The following is a 17079-nucleotide window of genomic DNA, read 5'->3' on the forward strand; positions in this document are numbered from 1 at the left end:
AGTTCCTACAGCTTTTACACATTCATACAAAAAGGCAAAAACAAAGGAGTGATTTCTTCCTTTTAATCACTGTGGGCGGTACAGCTGGGCATAGGCTGTGGAGTAGGGGGTCTTAGCTGGGCTGGAGATGGGGGAGGCACCATGGAGAGGATGCTGTGAGTGAAGACCCTGAAGTGGAATGTACATATTCATATGAGAGAATGACAGCTCGTTGACACTCAGAATTTTTATCTGCTAATAATTGTGTTAAGCAAAAAAGGGAAGAAACACTTAAATAAAGAGAGAGGGATGTGTTGGGAAAGAACTCCTTTAACTATTTATTGTTTTTCTAAACTAATTTTTTGTCTCACTAAAAAGTAATGTGCCATGAGAAAATGGAAAAAAAGTTGACCATTCAAAGAACTCTGCATTGAGAAGAATGTTCTCATTATACAACCAGCAGAAGAGGCCACAATATGATATAATAATGTATAAATTGATATGCATATGGTATGATAATGATAACATGAAAGTTGAAAACTTCCTTAGATAAAAAGACCACAAAGTTAAAAGATGAAGAATTAACTGGGAATATCAGCAACATGAAGCAGATAAGGATATAATATATTTAACACAAAAAAAGCAGTGATGCAATTCAATAAAGAGCTCTATCTACACTGCTTGATCCTCATAAAAGGCGCTTGCTCCCTGTCCCTTGCTTCAACCATCCCAAGTACCATCCTCCAACGAGTGGCACCTTTGCATAGGTGGGGAAACCTGCCTATCTGTACTCCCTTCTTCTGAGACTTAGGGGGCTTTAACAGAGAAAGAGAGGTCCTATATCCAGTCCTGCTGTCAACCCAGACTTCTCTCTACCATCCGCTTTTACCTAGAGTTTTCTTTTTAAGAAACAGCAGTTGTATCACACAATGTCCCCTCAATATTGCTAGACAAAAGGCAGATATACATAAGTCAAATGGAGATAACTCATGTTATAGATTAAGAAAGAAAATATATGTATAATTATTTTTATGGCATTTTCTCATCAAATGCAAATGCAAAAGCAGTTAGAAAAATACAAAAAGGTAATGGTGTAAAGTATTAACAGCAGTTGTCTTTAAATGAAAAAATGATGGGTAATTTTTTCCTTTTCCTTAGTTTTTTTATATTTTATATTCTTACAGAATTCATATATATTGTTTTTCAGTAGGGACAAACAGAATAAACTAGGGATTAAAAATGAAGGAATGAAGAACTTGTTCCAATAACTAATAGTCACTCATTGTCTTTAGATCTGTATTACAGCACTATTTACAACAGCAAAGACATGGAACCAACCCAAATGCCCATCAATGATAGACTGGGTAAAACAAATGTGGTACATATACAGCAAGGAATACTCTGCAGCCACAAAAGGAATGAAATCACGTCTTTTTCAGGGACATGGATGAAACTGGAAGCCATCATCCTCAGCAAACTAACACAGGAACAGAAAACCAAACACCACATGTTCTCACTCATAAGTGGGAGTTGAACAATGAGAACACATGGACACAGGGAGGGGAACAACACACACCGGGGCCTATTGGGGGATGCGGGGGGGTGAGGGGAAGGAAAGTATCTGGACAAATAGCTAATGCATGCAGTGCTTAAGACCTAGATGATGGGTTCATAGGTGCAGCAAACCCCAGTGGCACACGTATACCTGTGTAACAAACCTGCACATTCTGCACGTGTATCCTGGAACTTAAAGTGAAATTAAAAAAAAAAAAAGATCTACTCCCAGTTGGGTGATTTTGGGCCAGTCTCCTGATCTATCTGTGCCTGGTTTCCTTTCCTCTTCCAGTATTATTCTTGTTCTTAGTTCCAGCAAATAGTATATCTCCTTGGTTCAGCTTTCTCCATGTGGAGGTTAATCCCTATGAATGAACCACTTCCAAAGCTGGTCTTGGAAATGATCCCTGAAGCTCAGAGTACTTGATCCTTCCAGGTCCTGTTGACATTTCTTGTGATTGGGTGGGACCTCTTGGTCCCAGACTGAGCTGCCAACTGAGCTTCCTTCTAGACCTAAGTTGTGGTCTGGTGTCATTCTTTTGGTGGTCTCACTCTCAGGTTTGAATATCTTGAACACCTATCAAGTTTACTTATCAAGTCACCCTTGACCACGGCAGACTGAATGTTTCCCTCCACTTGACTAAACTTCACACAGGCTCTTTCCCAACTCTAGGTTCCTGACCTCCCTTTTCTTACAGCATTTACTTTAGAAAACCTATGAATTATTTCTATGCCTCTTGAAAAATTTTAAAAATTTTAAAAGACTCTTGCCAGTTTTACAACCCAGGAATATCATTCTCAACGACCTGGGAACTGTCTACTTGAAATGAAATCATTTTATTTTCATATTTCAATCATCAAAATTCATTCAAAATTTCATTTTAATCATTGAGGGTGATGGCACACCTATCCTCCAGGCTCTGTAGGAGGGTAACGACCTAATTTTCATGGACAATTCTTTGTTCCACATTGAGGAACTACCTCCTGTCACAAAGATATGAGAAGTTTGTTTTTTTGGGGGGGGGGGGGGTAAAGCCAGTTAGCAAAAATAGCTTATGTTCTTTCTCTCACCCCAGCACTTAAATATCCTCCTGCCCTTAGTTTCAGCAGACTTGATTTCATACTGAGTTCTGGTGTCTGCTCTGTATTGCAACTGCCTTAAATGAAGTCTTCCCAGTGTGTTTAAATTTGTCCAGTACAATTTTTGCTGTGATGCCCTGTAATGATTGTGGGCCACTGCCTCTCTCCAGGCTGCAGCTCTGTCTCTGGCCAGTTGGTCCTTTTCCAGTCCTGCCACATCAGGCATCCTTCATCTGTTAAACTGCTTGTGATATTGAGCATCCATCTTGCCCTGAATTTGGGTTTTTCAAGATTATATTAGAGAAGTCCAATTAGGAAGGCATTTAGAAGAGCCTGGGTCTCTACTCTGGAGAAGTACCCTTTACTGAGTACAGCATTTTCCCAAGCCAAGGAATTTCTGCAAAGCTCCCTTCATGTCCCTGTTCCTCAAGCTATAGACAAAAGGGTTCAGCATGGGAGTGACTATTGTGTATACCACAGATGCAATCATTCCAGCATCTGCTGAGTAGGGGGATGAGGACTGGAAATACACCAGAAAGACCGTTCCATAGAAGAGAGTGACCACTGTCAGGTGAGAACCACAGGTAGAGAAGACTTTGTGCTTCCCCTCAGCAGAGGGGATCCTGAGGATGGTGTGCATGATGTGGGCATAAGAGACCAGGACACAGGTGAGAGGAATGACTCCCGAGAGAGTGGTTTCAGTGAACATCATGATGTGAAAGACCCTTGTGTCTGAACAGGCAAGCTTGAGGATTGGGAGAAGATCACAGAAAAAGTGTGGGATGGAATGGGAGGCACAGAAAGAAAGCTGAGCTATGAGAAAAGCAAGTGAGAAAGCCAGGAGGTGGGAGCAGAGCCAGGACATGGCCACCAGCAGCAGGCAGCGCTGGGGATGCATGATTGTGGTGTAGTGTAGAGGAAGGCAGATGGCCACGTAGCGATCATATGCCATCACGGCCAGCAGGAAGTCATCCAGCAGGGCCAATGCCATGAAGAAGTGCATCTGCATGAGACACTCAGTGTAGGAGATGGTGTGATGCTGTGTCTGGATGTTCACAGCACCTTGGGGACAATGGTGCAATTGAAACAGGTATCGATGAAAGACAGGTTGGCCAGGAAGAAGTACATGGGGGTGTGGAGATAAGGGTCAGAACCAATGGCCAGGATGATGAGCAGGTTCCCCAGAACGGTGACCAGGTACATGCCCAGGAAGAGCCCAAACAGGAGAGGCTGCTGCTCTGGGTGCTCAGGGAAGCCCAGGAGCAGGAAGTCAGAGATGTTGGTTTCGTTTTTAATTTCCTTCTAAGGTGGAAAAAGTAGCAGGTAATTCTGATTAAGTAAGTTATCCTTTAAAAATTACGGAGTCCATGGACATTGGTATGTTTTTCTTTGTTCTTTGGGGAGGTCACTCTGATTCACTAATGGCTGTAATTGTGTGTTTGCAAATATGTACAGATATGGAGACTGTGGACGATGATAATGAAGGGTTGGGATGAAGGTGTTCTTTGGTTTCTAGAATACTGTAATATCGCAAGTTTTCCTCATATATCGCCTGACTGAGACTGAACTGGAATTTACCTTAAAGAACTGCTTCAAGTTTTAATTTTCCCTTTAAAACAAACTCTTATAACATCAGTTTTAACCTCAGTGACTTACTGTGGAGCTAATTTGGGGGTCTTGCACATACTAGGATTTAGTGAGCAACACAAGGAGCTCTGTACGTATGTGGGTGAATATGTGTGTGTGTGTATGTGTGTTGAAGGAGATGGAAGACAGAACAATTTCTTTAGAGGGGAGCCAGTGGAGAGTCAGGGGTCTCTGGCCCCTTTGCCTTTGATGATCATTGTAATGAGTCAATGTGACCATGAGGAGGTTGCAAACTTTAATACACATTATCATTAAGAGCACACCATTTTCATTTTCATTATGAACTTCACCATCAACATATTTTGTGTTAAGATCTAGGCTGGGCACAGTGGCTCATGCCTGTAATCCCAGCACTTTGGGAGGCTGAGGCTGGTGGATCACCTGCAGTCAGGAGTTCAAGACCAGTCTGGCCAACATGGTGAAACCCTGTCTCTACTAAAAATATAAAAATTAGCCGGTCATGGTGGTGTGATCCTGTAATCCCAGCTACTTGGGAGACTGAGGCAGGAGAATTGCTTGAACGCAGGAGGTGGAGGTTGCAATGAGCCAAGATTGCACCACTGTGCTCCAGCCTGGGCGACAGAGTGAGACTCTCGAAAAACAAAAACAAAAACAGCCGGGCGCAGTGGCTCACGCCTGTAATCCCAGCACTTTGGGAGGCTCACGAGGTCAGGAGATCGAGACCATCCTGGCTAACACGGTGAAACCCCGTCTCTACTAAAAAATACAAAAAACTAGCCGGGCGAGGTGGCGGGCGCCTATAGTCCCAGCTACTTGGGAGGCTGAGGCAGGAGAATGGCGTGAACCCGGGAGGCGGAGCTTGCAGTGAGCTGAGATCCGGCCACCGCACTCCAGCCTGGGTGACAGAGCGAGACTCCGTCTCAAAAAAAAAAAAAAAAACAAACAAACAAACAAAAAAAAAAACAAAAACAAAATAAAACATATTTTTTGTTAAGATCTAATCCTTGGCATCTTGGAGACTGGATGGGAAATCCTTTCTCTGCTCCTTGTTCTCAATCTGACCTTAGTCAATTGTTGAGCCTGTTTGAATCTCTGTTTCCTAGTTTGTACCATGTGCAACCTCACAGAGTCACTGAAGTTATTGTTGAAATAACATATATGGAAAGCGGCTCTCATGAATGGTAGTGATTGTTATGTCATTAGTAGCAGTAGAAATGGGACCTTGGGACAGAATATAATAGGAAGCCTTGAATGCTTTCCAGTTCTGTTTCTCACATGTTTTTAAACTTTGGGAAATATTTACCTCTTTTGAGCCTTGCTGTTTTTCTTTTCTTTTCTTTTTCTTTCTTTCTTTCTTTTCTTTTCTTTTTTTTTTTTTGATCTATAGGAGGTAGCAAATAACCCTACCTGATAGTTTTGTTGAGAGGACTAAATGTTGGAGTCAGTCGAAGTCTCTTCATAAACCATGATGTGCAATCAAAGCGAGAAACTCCACTGTTCTGTTGGATGGTATCGAAGAACAAATACAACCAACACTCAGTGGTAGCATGTGCTAATATCATGTTTGTTTAGTGTAGTGATTAAAACATACAATTCTTTTTGGAATCTGACAGAATTTCCCCACTCTTTACTCTCTGTGTGACTTTGAGGAAATTTTTTTTTTTTTTTTTTTTTTTTTTGAGGTGGAGTCTCTGTCTCCCAGGCTGGAGTGCAGTGGCGCAATTTCGGCTCACTGCAAGCTCTGCCTCCTGAATTCATGCCATTCTCCTGCCTCAGCCTCCCAAGTAGCTGAGACTACAGGCGCCCACCACCACGCCTGGCTAGTTTTTTGTATTTTTAGTAGAAACAGGGTTTCACCGTGTTAGCCAGGATGGTCTCGATCTCCTAATGTGATCCGCCCGCTTCAGCCTCCCAAAGTGCTGGGATTACAGGCGTGAGCCACCGTGCCTGGCCTGAGGAAGTCATTTAACCTCTCTCAGCTTCATTTTCCACATCTGCTTAAATGGGATAGTTACTAAAGTTACCACATTAGAGTAGTTATGAGGATTAAATTCAATAATGATTGTAAGATATTCAGAACAGGACTGATACACTATTAAGTGCTCAGTAAATATGATCTATTATTCTTATTTCTGTTTTAAATAAAATGACAGTGCTTTTTCCTTGTCATTGTGTCCTGGTTAGGACCTGCATGTTGGGCTTGTAAATTTTGAGGTGTCCATATTGAGAGTCATCATTATCATTGTTCACATCACCAACACCACTTTTAAATGGTTGTGATTCTACTCATAACTATTCATAGCAAAGCATCTGTTTTTCTGGGAGCAACGTATAAACTTGGTCAAATATCTTCATCGTCAGATCCCAAATATTATTAATCATATAATGGAAATAAATAAGATCCATCTTGGGCTGGGCACGGTGGCTCACTCCTGTAATCCCAGCACTCTGGGAGGCCGAGGTGGGCAGATCACTTGAGGTCAGGAGTTCAAGACCAGTCTGGCCAACATGGTGAAACCCCATCTCTATTAAAAATACAAAAATTAGTTGGTTGTGGTGGCTCATACCTGTAGTCCCAGCTACTCGGGAGGCTGAGGCACTAGAATCACTTGAACCCGGGAGGTGGAGATTGCAGTGAGCTGAGATTGCGCCACTGCACTCCAGCCTGGGCAACAGAGTGAGACTCCATCTCATAAAACAAAAACAAAAACAAAAACAAAAACAAAATAAGATCATCTTAAATAATCATTCACCAGTTCGATTTTAAGAAAAAGAAAGGATGTGAATGAGGTTGATAAAATATAAATGGACGTAGAAAAGTAAATTATTGGTATTGACCTGGTGTGATGACTGAGGGTGATTCTGGGAACCTTGCCTGTCCTAGCTGGCTGAGAATGAGTTATGCTTTATTATTGCTCCGGTGCTATATACTGGTTGCCAATAAAGCTTAGAGAAGGATGGTCTGAAACCTCTTCTCTACAATGACCTTAGGCTGGACCTGATGAACACCAGAGTTAACCAGAAAGTGATTGGCAGAAAGAAAGAGTGGAAAGAAGGAGAGAAAGGAAAAAGGGAGAAGCTGTGTGGGCTGCTTGTGTGTGTTTGTACATGCACATGCTCTAGATTCTGCTCTCTTTCCCTATTCCTATGCCTCAGTTCTTACCTGGCAATGCTGACCAGTCTCAGACTCTGCCACTACCACCAAAGATATTGAGTTCACTCCACTGCTTTCTCTCCAAAAAAACATGGTTGGAGTCACAGATTCTTTCCATGCCTAGGAACAGCATAGACTAAAGTCAGGTCTTCAGTGACACCTCAGGTACAGGAGCCAGGAGACGCTGCTGACTTTTGACGTGCAGTGTCTCTTGGGACCCAATCCCAGACCTCCTAGTTAGAGACAAGATAGGGTAATTGTCCAACCTCCCAGCTGTCCCCTCTGGACTATGGTTCCCTGAGTCCCAGCAGTGTCAATGATGCCCCTCGTCAGAACAACCAGGGTTGGGATTTGGGAGGGTCACTGCTCCTGGATTTTCCCTTAGGTGAGCTGCAGGTTGGATTTGTCATCTTCAGTCATCTTCACTATGATTTTTTCATGGAGTCCACACCTTTAGTTAGAGCCCAACATTTATGGATAAAATACAGTATGTTCCAGAAAATAAGAAAAAAGTAAAGAATAAAACAGATCAAAGGTCACATTTTTTACCTTCAAATGTCATAAACATTCTTACTCTCTATAATCACAGGGAGCAGAGATTAGACTAATGTATAGACTCTATATTAGGTACAGGTGATATCTCTGGATTTATTTGTTGATTTATGTTGTAAATATATTATACATAAAGAGAATGTATAGAACACATATGTGCTGTTTAAATAGTGATAATAAAGTTAACACACATTTTCTCACTGCTCTGTGTAAACAGTATATGGTTCAATCCTTTTAAGGTTCTGTGTGTGCTTCTTTTCAATTATATTCCTTTCTTCCCTCTTTAGAAGAAACGCCTATCATGAGTATGGTGTTACATTGCCTTACTTTTCTTTGTAGTTTTGCCACATATACATATATGTCTAAACTACATACAGTATGCTCTGAATTTGCCTGTTTTTGTACTTTTTGTAAAGGGAATTTTACTTTTTTGCATTCTTATGTTGCTTATTTTGCTCGACATTATTCTCTTAGGGTCATTCATGTGAATACATGTAGCTGAAGGGCATTCATATCCATTGCTATTTAATAATCCCTCATTATAAACTGTTTGCCTGCTGAATTTCAGAATTCAGAACTTTCGGATTTGAAATTATTTGTATATCATCTAAGAGTCTCTCAGAAGCTTTTAGGGTAACACTACATAATCAAACACATAGTATTTCCACAACAGAATGAATATTCACACTAAGCACAACTAATAAAGACTACAAGTAGCCTTGTGCAAATTTAGATCATGGTTTGTGGACTAAATGAGTTCACCACAGGCAGTAATAAAATTTTTTTATTGTCAGAGTTTTTAAGATGATAGAAGGATATTCAGATGAGTGTGTACTCATTACCTCATGTGCATCTAAAAAATTAAATAGTACAACACATGCAGAAAACTACACAAAATGCAAATGTGCCACCTGAGAAAATATTAGAAACCAATAACCAAAAAACAATGTTCTACTTCATGATCTCTGTATTAGTCCATTCTCACACTGCTAAAAAGAAATACTACCCAAGAGTGGATACTTTATTAATATAAACAAAGGAAGTTTAATTGACTCACAGTTACGCGTGGCTGGGGAGGCCTCAGAAAACTTACAATCATGGCGGAAGGGGAAGCAGGCACGTTTTACATGGCAGCAGATGAGAGAGCATGTGAGAATGCAGGAAAAACTGCCATTTATAAAACCATCAGATCTTGTGAGAATTCACTATCATGAGAACAGCATGGGGGAAACAATTTCCTTTCTCTGCATCCTTTCCAGGATTTGTTTTTTGTCTTTTTGGTAACATTCTAACTGGTGAGGTAATATCTCGTTTTAGTTTTGATTTGCATTTCCCTGATGATTAGTGATATTAGTCATTTTTTCATTTATCTGTTGGCCACTTATAAGTCTTCTTTTGAGAAATGTCTTTTCAGGTCTTTTACCCACTTTAAAGTCAAATTATTATTATTATTATTTTCACTATTGAGTTGTGTGAGTTAATTATATAGTCTGGATATTAACTCCTTGTCAGATGCATAGTTTGCAAATACTTTTGCCTATTGTCTCTATACCTTATTGATTTTTTTCCTTTTCTGCACAGAACCTTTTTAGTTTAATGTAATCCCATTTTTCTATTTTTGCTTTTGTTGTCTGTGCTTTTGAGGTCTTATTTTAAAAAATCCCTGCCCAGTCCAATTTCTTGATGCATTTTCTCTAAGTTTTCTTCTAGTAGGTTCATAGTTTTGGGTCTTATATTTAAATCTTTAATCCACTTAGAGTTGATTTTTGTATATAGTGAGAGATAGAAGTCTACCTTCATTCTTCTGAATATGGATATCCTATTTTCCCAATACCATTTACTAAAGAGACTGTCCTCCAATGTGTATTCTTGGCACCTTTGTCAAAAATCAGTAGGCTGTTAGGTGCATGGATTTATTTCTGGGTTCTCTATTCAGTTCCATTGGCTTATATGTCTGTTTTTATGCCAGTTACCATGCTGATTTCGTTACTATAGCTTTTGAATTCAGGTAGTGTGATGCCTCCAGCTTCATTCTTTCTGCTCAAGATTGCTTTGGTGATCCAGGGTCTTTTTCCTTTTCATATGTATTTTCAGATTTTTTTCTATTTCTGTGATGAATATGATTGATATTTTGATAGAAATTGCATTAAATCTGTGGGTAGTATAGTCATTTTAACTATATTATTTTTTTCAATTCATGAACACAGGATATCTTTCCTTTTATTTGCACCCTCTTCAATTTCTTTAATCAATGTTTTATAGTTTTCATTGTAGAGATCTTTCACCTCCCTAGTATGGGACTTCACAGCAATGAACAGATAATTCAGACATAAAATCAACAAAGAAACATTGGAGTTAAACTGCACTCTAGACCCAATGGACCTAACAGACATTTATAGAACATTCCGCACAACTGCTGCAGAATACATATTTTTTTCAACAGCACATAGAACATTCTCCAGGGTAGACCATATATTAGGTCACAAAATTAGTCTTAAAAAAGTTAAAAAAATTAAAATCAGATCTAGTATCTTTCTGACTACAATGCAATAAAACTAGAAATCAATAACAGAAGGAACTTTGGAAACTGTTCAGATATATGGGAATTAAATGACATGTTCATGAACAACCGATGGGTCAATGAAAAAATTTAAATAATAATTTAAAAATTCTTAGAGACAAATGAAAATGAAAACACAACGTATCAGATCCTATGGCATACAGCAAAAGCAGCATTAAGAAGGAAGTTTATAGCAATAAAAGGTTACATCAAAAAGTAGAAAGATCTTAACTAAACAACCAAATATTGCACCTCAAGGAACTAAAAAACGAAGATCAATCTAAACCTAAAATAAGCAGAAGCAAAGAAACAATAAAGATGGAGCAGAAATAAATGAAGTAGGGCCTGAAAAACAATGAAAAGAGCAATGAAATTAAGAGTTAGTGTTTTTGGAAGTATAAGCAAAATAACCAAACCTTTAGCTAGACAAAGAAAAGAAGAGAGAATACTCAAATAAATAAAATCAGAGATGAAAAAGGAGAGATTAAAACTGATACCATAGAAATACCAAGGATCATAAGAGACTATTATTAATAACTATACACTAACAAATTGGAAAATCTAGAACAAATGGATAAATTCCTGGACACCTACAGCTTACCACGACTGAGTCATGAAGGAATAGAAAACCCGAACAGATGAATAATGAGTAACGAGATCAAAGCCATACTAATAATTCCGCCATCAAAGAAAAGCCCAGGACCTGACTGTGTCACTGCTAAATTCTACCAAACATTTAAAGAAGAACCAATACTCATTTTACTCAACTATTCCAAAAAACTGAAGAGGAGGGCATACTTCCAAACTCATGTACAAGGCTAGCATTACCCTGATTGTGAAACCAGACAAGGACATAACAAAAGAAGAAAACTACAGGCCAATATCCCCAAAGAACATCGATGCAAAAATCTTCAACAAAATACTAGCAAACTGCATTCAACAGCATATTAAAAAGACCATTCAGCATTACCAAGCAGGATTCATCCCCAGGATGAAAGGATGATTTAATATATGAAAATCAATAAACACATCACATTAACAGAACCAAGGATAAAAACCATATGATAATTTTAATAGATGCTTAAAAGTGTTTGATAAAATTCAACATCCCTTCATGAAAAAAACCCTCAGCAAAATGGGTGTAGAAGGAGCATACCTCAATACAGTAAAGGCCATATATGACAAACCTACAGCAGACATCAGTTGAATGTGGAAGAGTTGAAAGCTTTTCTTTTCAGATTTAGAACAAGATAAGGATGCTCACTTTCTACAGTTTTATTCAAGAGAGTACTGGAATTCCTAGCCAGTGCCATCAGGCAAAAGAAAGAAGTAAAGGACATCCACATTGGAAAGGAGGAAGTTGACAATTTTCCCTGTTTGTAGATGACATGATCACATATCTCGAAAACCCTGGAGACCCCACCAAAAAACTGTTGGAACTAATGAATAAATTTGTAAACATTTCAGGATAAAAAATCAACATACAAAAATCGGTAGCATTTCTACATGCCAATAGCAAACTATCTGAAAAAGAAGTCAAGGAAGCAGTATCATTCACAATAGTTACAGAAAAATAAAATACTTAGGAATAAACCTAATTATAAATTACAATAATTCATCCACAGACTTTTTTGAATTGCTATTCTATGAAAACATCATATATGAATAAAATGAAGTTTTTTTTCTTTTTTTGTAGTACTTACATCTTCTATTTATTTTTCTCATCTTATTGCACTGAATGTGACCTCAAGTACAATGTGAAATAGTTGTGGTGAGAGCTGGTATTTTGTCTTTTTTCCTCATTTATACAGAAAAGATTTAAATATATTACTATTATGTGTTATACATGCTGTATGTTTGAGAAAAGCTAACTTTCAGCTTTTTAAAACCCCATTTTGTTAAGAGGACAAAATGGATTGTGGATTGTGGAATATGAGTTGAATTGTATCATATATTTTTTCTTGCATCTATTAAGATAATCATATGATGAGTGTCTATTTTTTTCTTAATATGGTGACTTCAATTATTGAATGTTTCATCAATCTTGCCTTCTTGGGAAAACTCAACTTGGTCATGATATGTATTCTTCTGCATGTTATAATAATTATATTACTAATATTTTACTTTGAATTGGTACATTAATATTTATGAATGAGATATGCTTGTCATAACTTTTTTGCAGTTTTTTAAAATCAGTTTTGGGGTATAGATGTGGTTCTAATCTCAGAAAGGGAGATGGTGAGTATCCCCTTATTTTGTATACTCTTGAAGAGTTTTGCAAGCTAGGAATGATTTTTTTTTCCCCAGACAGGGTCTCACTCTGTCACCCAGGCTGGAGTGCACTGGCACGATCACTGCTCATAGCAGTCTCAACCACTCAGGCTCAGGTGATCCTCCCACCTCAGCCTCCTGAGTAGCTGGGACCACAGTTGCATGTTATCATGCCAGGCTAATTTTTGCACTTTTTATAAAAATGGGGTTTTGCTCTGTTGCTCAGGGTGGTTTTGATGTCCTGGGCTCAAGCGATCTGCCAGCCTTGGCCTCCCAAAGTAAATACTGGGATTACAGGCAGGAGCCACTGTACCCATCTCCCTTCCCTCCCCTCCCCTCCCGTCCTCTCCCCTCCCCTCCCCTCCTTCCCTACTTCCTTTTCTGTTTTAAAAATAATTGTAAAATTTACTTTGTCTCTAGGAGATGATCTTTCTTTTTAAATTTTAACGTAGTACCCAGTAAATAGCTTTTCAACCCACACCTTCTCCCTCTCTTCCCCCTCTAGTAGTCCCCAGTGTCTATTTTTCCCACCTTTATGTCCCTGGATGTTCAACGTTTAGCTCCTACTTATAAGTGAGAACATTCAGTATTTGTTTTCTGTTCCTGTGTTAATTCGTTGAGGATTATGCTTGAATTACTTACAGAACACACTGTTGTAGCCATCTGGACCTGAAATTTTCTTCAAGGAAAAATTTTGGCTACTGATTTAACTTTTTCAATGGTTATATGTTTATTTGGATTTTCTATTACTCTCTCTTTTTTTTTTTTTGAGATGGAGTTTCTCTCTTTTTGCCCAGGCTGGAGTGCAATGGCGTGATCTTGGTTCACTGCAACCTCCACCTCCCAGGTTCAAGTGATTCTTCTGCCTCAGCCTCCTGAATAGCTGGAATTATAGGCACACACCACCATGCCCGGCTAATTTTGTATTTTTAGTGGAGATGGGTTTCACCATGTTGGCCAGGCTGGTCTTGAACTCTTGACCTCAGGTGATTTGCCTGCCTTCACCTCCCAAAGTGCCGGGATCACAGGCATGAACCACCGTGCCTGTCCCCGATTCTCTATTACTTTTAAAATTAGTTTTGATGTGTTATATTTTTCTAGAAATGTGTCTATTAATCTAAATTTTAAAACTTATTTGTATATAACATTATTTATAATATTCTCTTTAAAATCAGAGGTGATGTTGCTTTTTAAATTCCTGTTATTGATATTTTACCCACATAACCATTTTTACCAAATGAATGTAAATTATATTTTCAAAAAAAATCTGTTGTTTTTGTTGGTCTTTTCTATTGTGTGTTTTATTCCATTTTGTTATGTTTTGCTCTCATCTGTTTTACTTCCTTTCTTTTACCCTGCTTGGATTGATGTTGCTGTTCTTTTAATTTCTTAAGATAGATACTTAGCTTATGATTTTGCAGTATTTTTTTTTCTAACCTTTGCATGTAAGGTTATATATTTCTTGTAAACAGTGTTTTGTATTGGTTCTCAGTCAGATAAAAATACTCCATAATAGTCGTCGTTATTATTTTTTTGCTCCTAGATTCTTCCTAGCTGAGTTCCCAATTCCTAAATATATGTGGATTTCTAGTAATATTTTGTTACGATTTTTAGTTTAAGTGCATGTGGCCTATATGATTTCAACCCTTTGACATTTATTGAATTTTGCTTTGTGGCTCAGTACATGAGCAAGTTTTGCAAACTTTCCTTGAGTTCTTGCAACGAATGTGTTCTCTGCAAATGTCAAGTGCAGTGTTCTATATATGTCTATTAGGCTGATACTGTTAATTGTGCTTTTCAAATGTTCTCTGTCTTTACCAAATTAAAAAAAAAATCTATTTGTTCTGCCAGTTACTATAAGTGTGTTAAAATCTCCTACTAAGAATGGACTTGTCTAGTTCTTAATGTTTGTTGTTCTGTTAATTTTTCTTTATATTTGTGACTTTTTCATTACTGAAAAAAATTAGAACTGTCATACTTTCCTAGCGAATAAAAAGTTTCATTCTTGTGACAAGAACCTTTATATTTGTAATCATTAAAATCTATTTGTTTGATAATAATAGAGCCAGGCCAATGTTTTTATGGTACATTATTTTTCAGCTCTTTTATTTTCAATCTTTTTGTATTTTTATGTTTGTTGAGTAAACATTTTATTTACAAATATTTATTGAAGTATACAGAAAATGCACTAAGCCATACGTATACAGTGTAATGAATTTTCTCAAAGCGAACACCCTCATATCACCAGTACCCAGATCATAAAACAGAACCTGGTCAGCACCCCACAATCTCTCTTCAGGACCCTGTTTAGAGACAGTCAACACTTACAGTTATTTATTATAGTTGTATGCCACAAAATGGAGAGAACTTACAGAAAGTGAGGGAAATATGCTGAGAAAGAACAATTTCAATCATATGATTTCATTTAAAGTAATACATGGTTACATTAAAAAACAATGCATTCCACAAGAAAATGAAAAAACATTTGACCGTCATATGAATTCTGCATAGAGAAGGTTTTTCTGGTTATAACTCTAGGAAAAGACATTACAAAATGGAAGACTTCTCAATTTGATAATATACAAAATAAAAACTTCCTGACATAAAAATCACCATGAGTAAAGAATTAATGGAGAATATTACCAAGACAAAGAAGACAAATAGATATCATTAATATAAAAAGGCCTGTATAATTCAATAAAACAATCCTCAATAGATAACGAACAGGTGACATGAATAAACAATCAGTGAGATAATTAAATAAATTGGTTAACAGACATGGGGAAATGATTCCCTTACCAATGATCTAAGAAATGAAAATGAAAACAGGGATATCATTTTGGCTGTGATTAGTTACGATGAAGGGGAAAATGTAACATCAAAATCTTAGAGGACGCAGTAAAAAAGGTACTCTCATTTGGGTAGTTTGGCACCATGGATAAAGAGCCCTAAAAATGTTCTACTTAGACATCCTACTTCTGAAAATACTAAAGGTAACAGACTATACATATAAAAATGGGTTCTTGGCTGGGCGTAGTGGCTCATGCCTGTAATCCTAGCACTTTGAGAGGCTGAGGCAAGAGGATTGCTTAAGGCCAGGAGTTTGAGACCAGCCTGGGCAACACAGCAAGAACCCGTCTCTACAAGAAATAAAAGATTAGCTAAGTGTGGTGGTGCATGCTTGTAGTCCCTGCTACAGGGAGGCTGAGACAGGAGGGTCACTTTGGCACAGGAGTTCAAGGCTGCAGTAAACTATGATAGCCACCGCCCTCCAGCCTGGGTGACATAGAGAGACTCTGCCTCAAAGAAAGGGTTCTTTCTGAAATGAGATCATGTCGCTTGCAGGGACATGGATGGAGCTGGAAGTCATTATCCTCAGAAAACTAAGGCAGGAACAAAAAAGCAAGCACCTCATGTTCTCACAAATGGGAGCTGAACAATGGTAACACATGGACACAGGGAGGGGAACAACATACACTGGGGCCTGTTGAGGGGTGGGGCGGTGGGAGGAAGAGCATTAGGAAAAATAGCTAATGTATGCAGGGCTTAATAACTAGGTGATGAGTTGATAGGTGCAGCAAACCACCATGACACACGTTTACCTATGTAACAAACCTGCACATCCTGTACATGTATCCCAGTACTTAAAATAAAAAATAAAGGGGTTTTTTTTAAAGATACTTTCCTTGCATCATTACTTGTAATAGTAAAAATTTAGAAACCTCCTAGTCATCCAAAGATAGTGAAATGTTATGTAAATCATGGACCTTTCTTCTGATATAATCTTAGACAAATGTCTAGGAAGAGTGAATTAATATGAAGACAACGAATGTTACAGGGTAAGTGAAAAAGTATATAAAATTGTACCTATAATATTTTCTCAACAAAGTAAAAGACAAAAACAGTTAGAAAAGGATAGGAGAGAAATGATGTAAAATATAACAGTGGTTGTCTTTAAATGAAGTGATGGTGTTTTCTTCTTTTTCCTACTTTTTTTTTTTAAAATTTTTAATTTTATGGATACATACCAGTTGTACATATTTATGGGGTAGATGTGATATTTTGATACAAGCCTATGATGTGTAATGATCAAATCGGGGTAACTGGAAGAACCATCACCTCAAGTGTTTATAATTTCTTTGTGTTAGGAGCATTCCAATTCCACTCTTTTTGTTTTTTTGAAATACACAACAGAGCATTGTTAACTATAGTCACCCTCTTGTGCTACCAAACACTAATCCTATTCTTTCTTTCTAACTGTTTTTCTTTTTTTTGAGACAGAGTCTCCCTCTGTCACCCAGGCTGGAGTGCAGTGGCACAA

The 17079-nt window shown here is 38.0% G+C and overlaps 1 pseudogene; it reads right to left on the bottom strand.

Annotated features, from left to right (window-relative positions):
* Positions 1-2974: 2974 nt before the first annotated feature.
* Positions 2975-13421, bottom strand: LOC107127526 (olfactory receptor-like protein OLF4; annotated as a pseudogene).
* Between the last annotated feature and the right edge of the window lie 3658 nt (positions 13422-17079).

This window comes from Macaca fascicularis, chromosome 15 (assembly GCF_037993035.2).
Source record: "Macaca fascicularis isolate 582-1 chromosome 15, T2T-MFA8v1.1".
NCBI classification, from domain to species: Eukaryota; Metazoa; Chordata; class Mammalia; order Primates; family Cercopithecidae; genus Macaca; species Macaca fascicularis.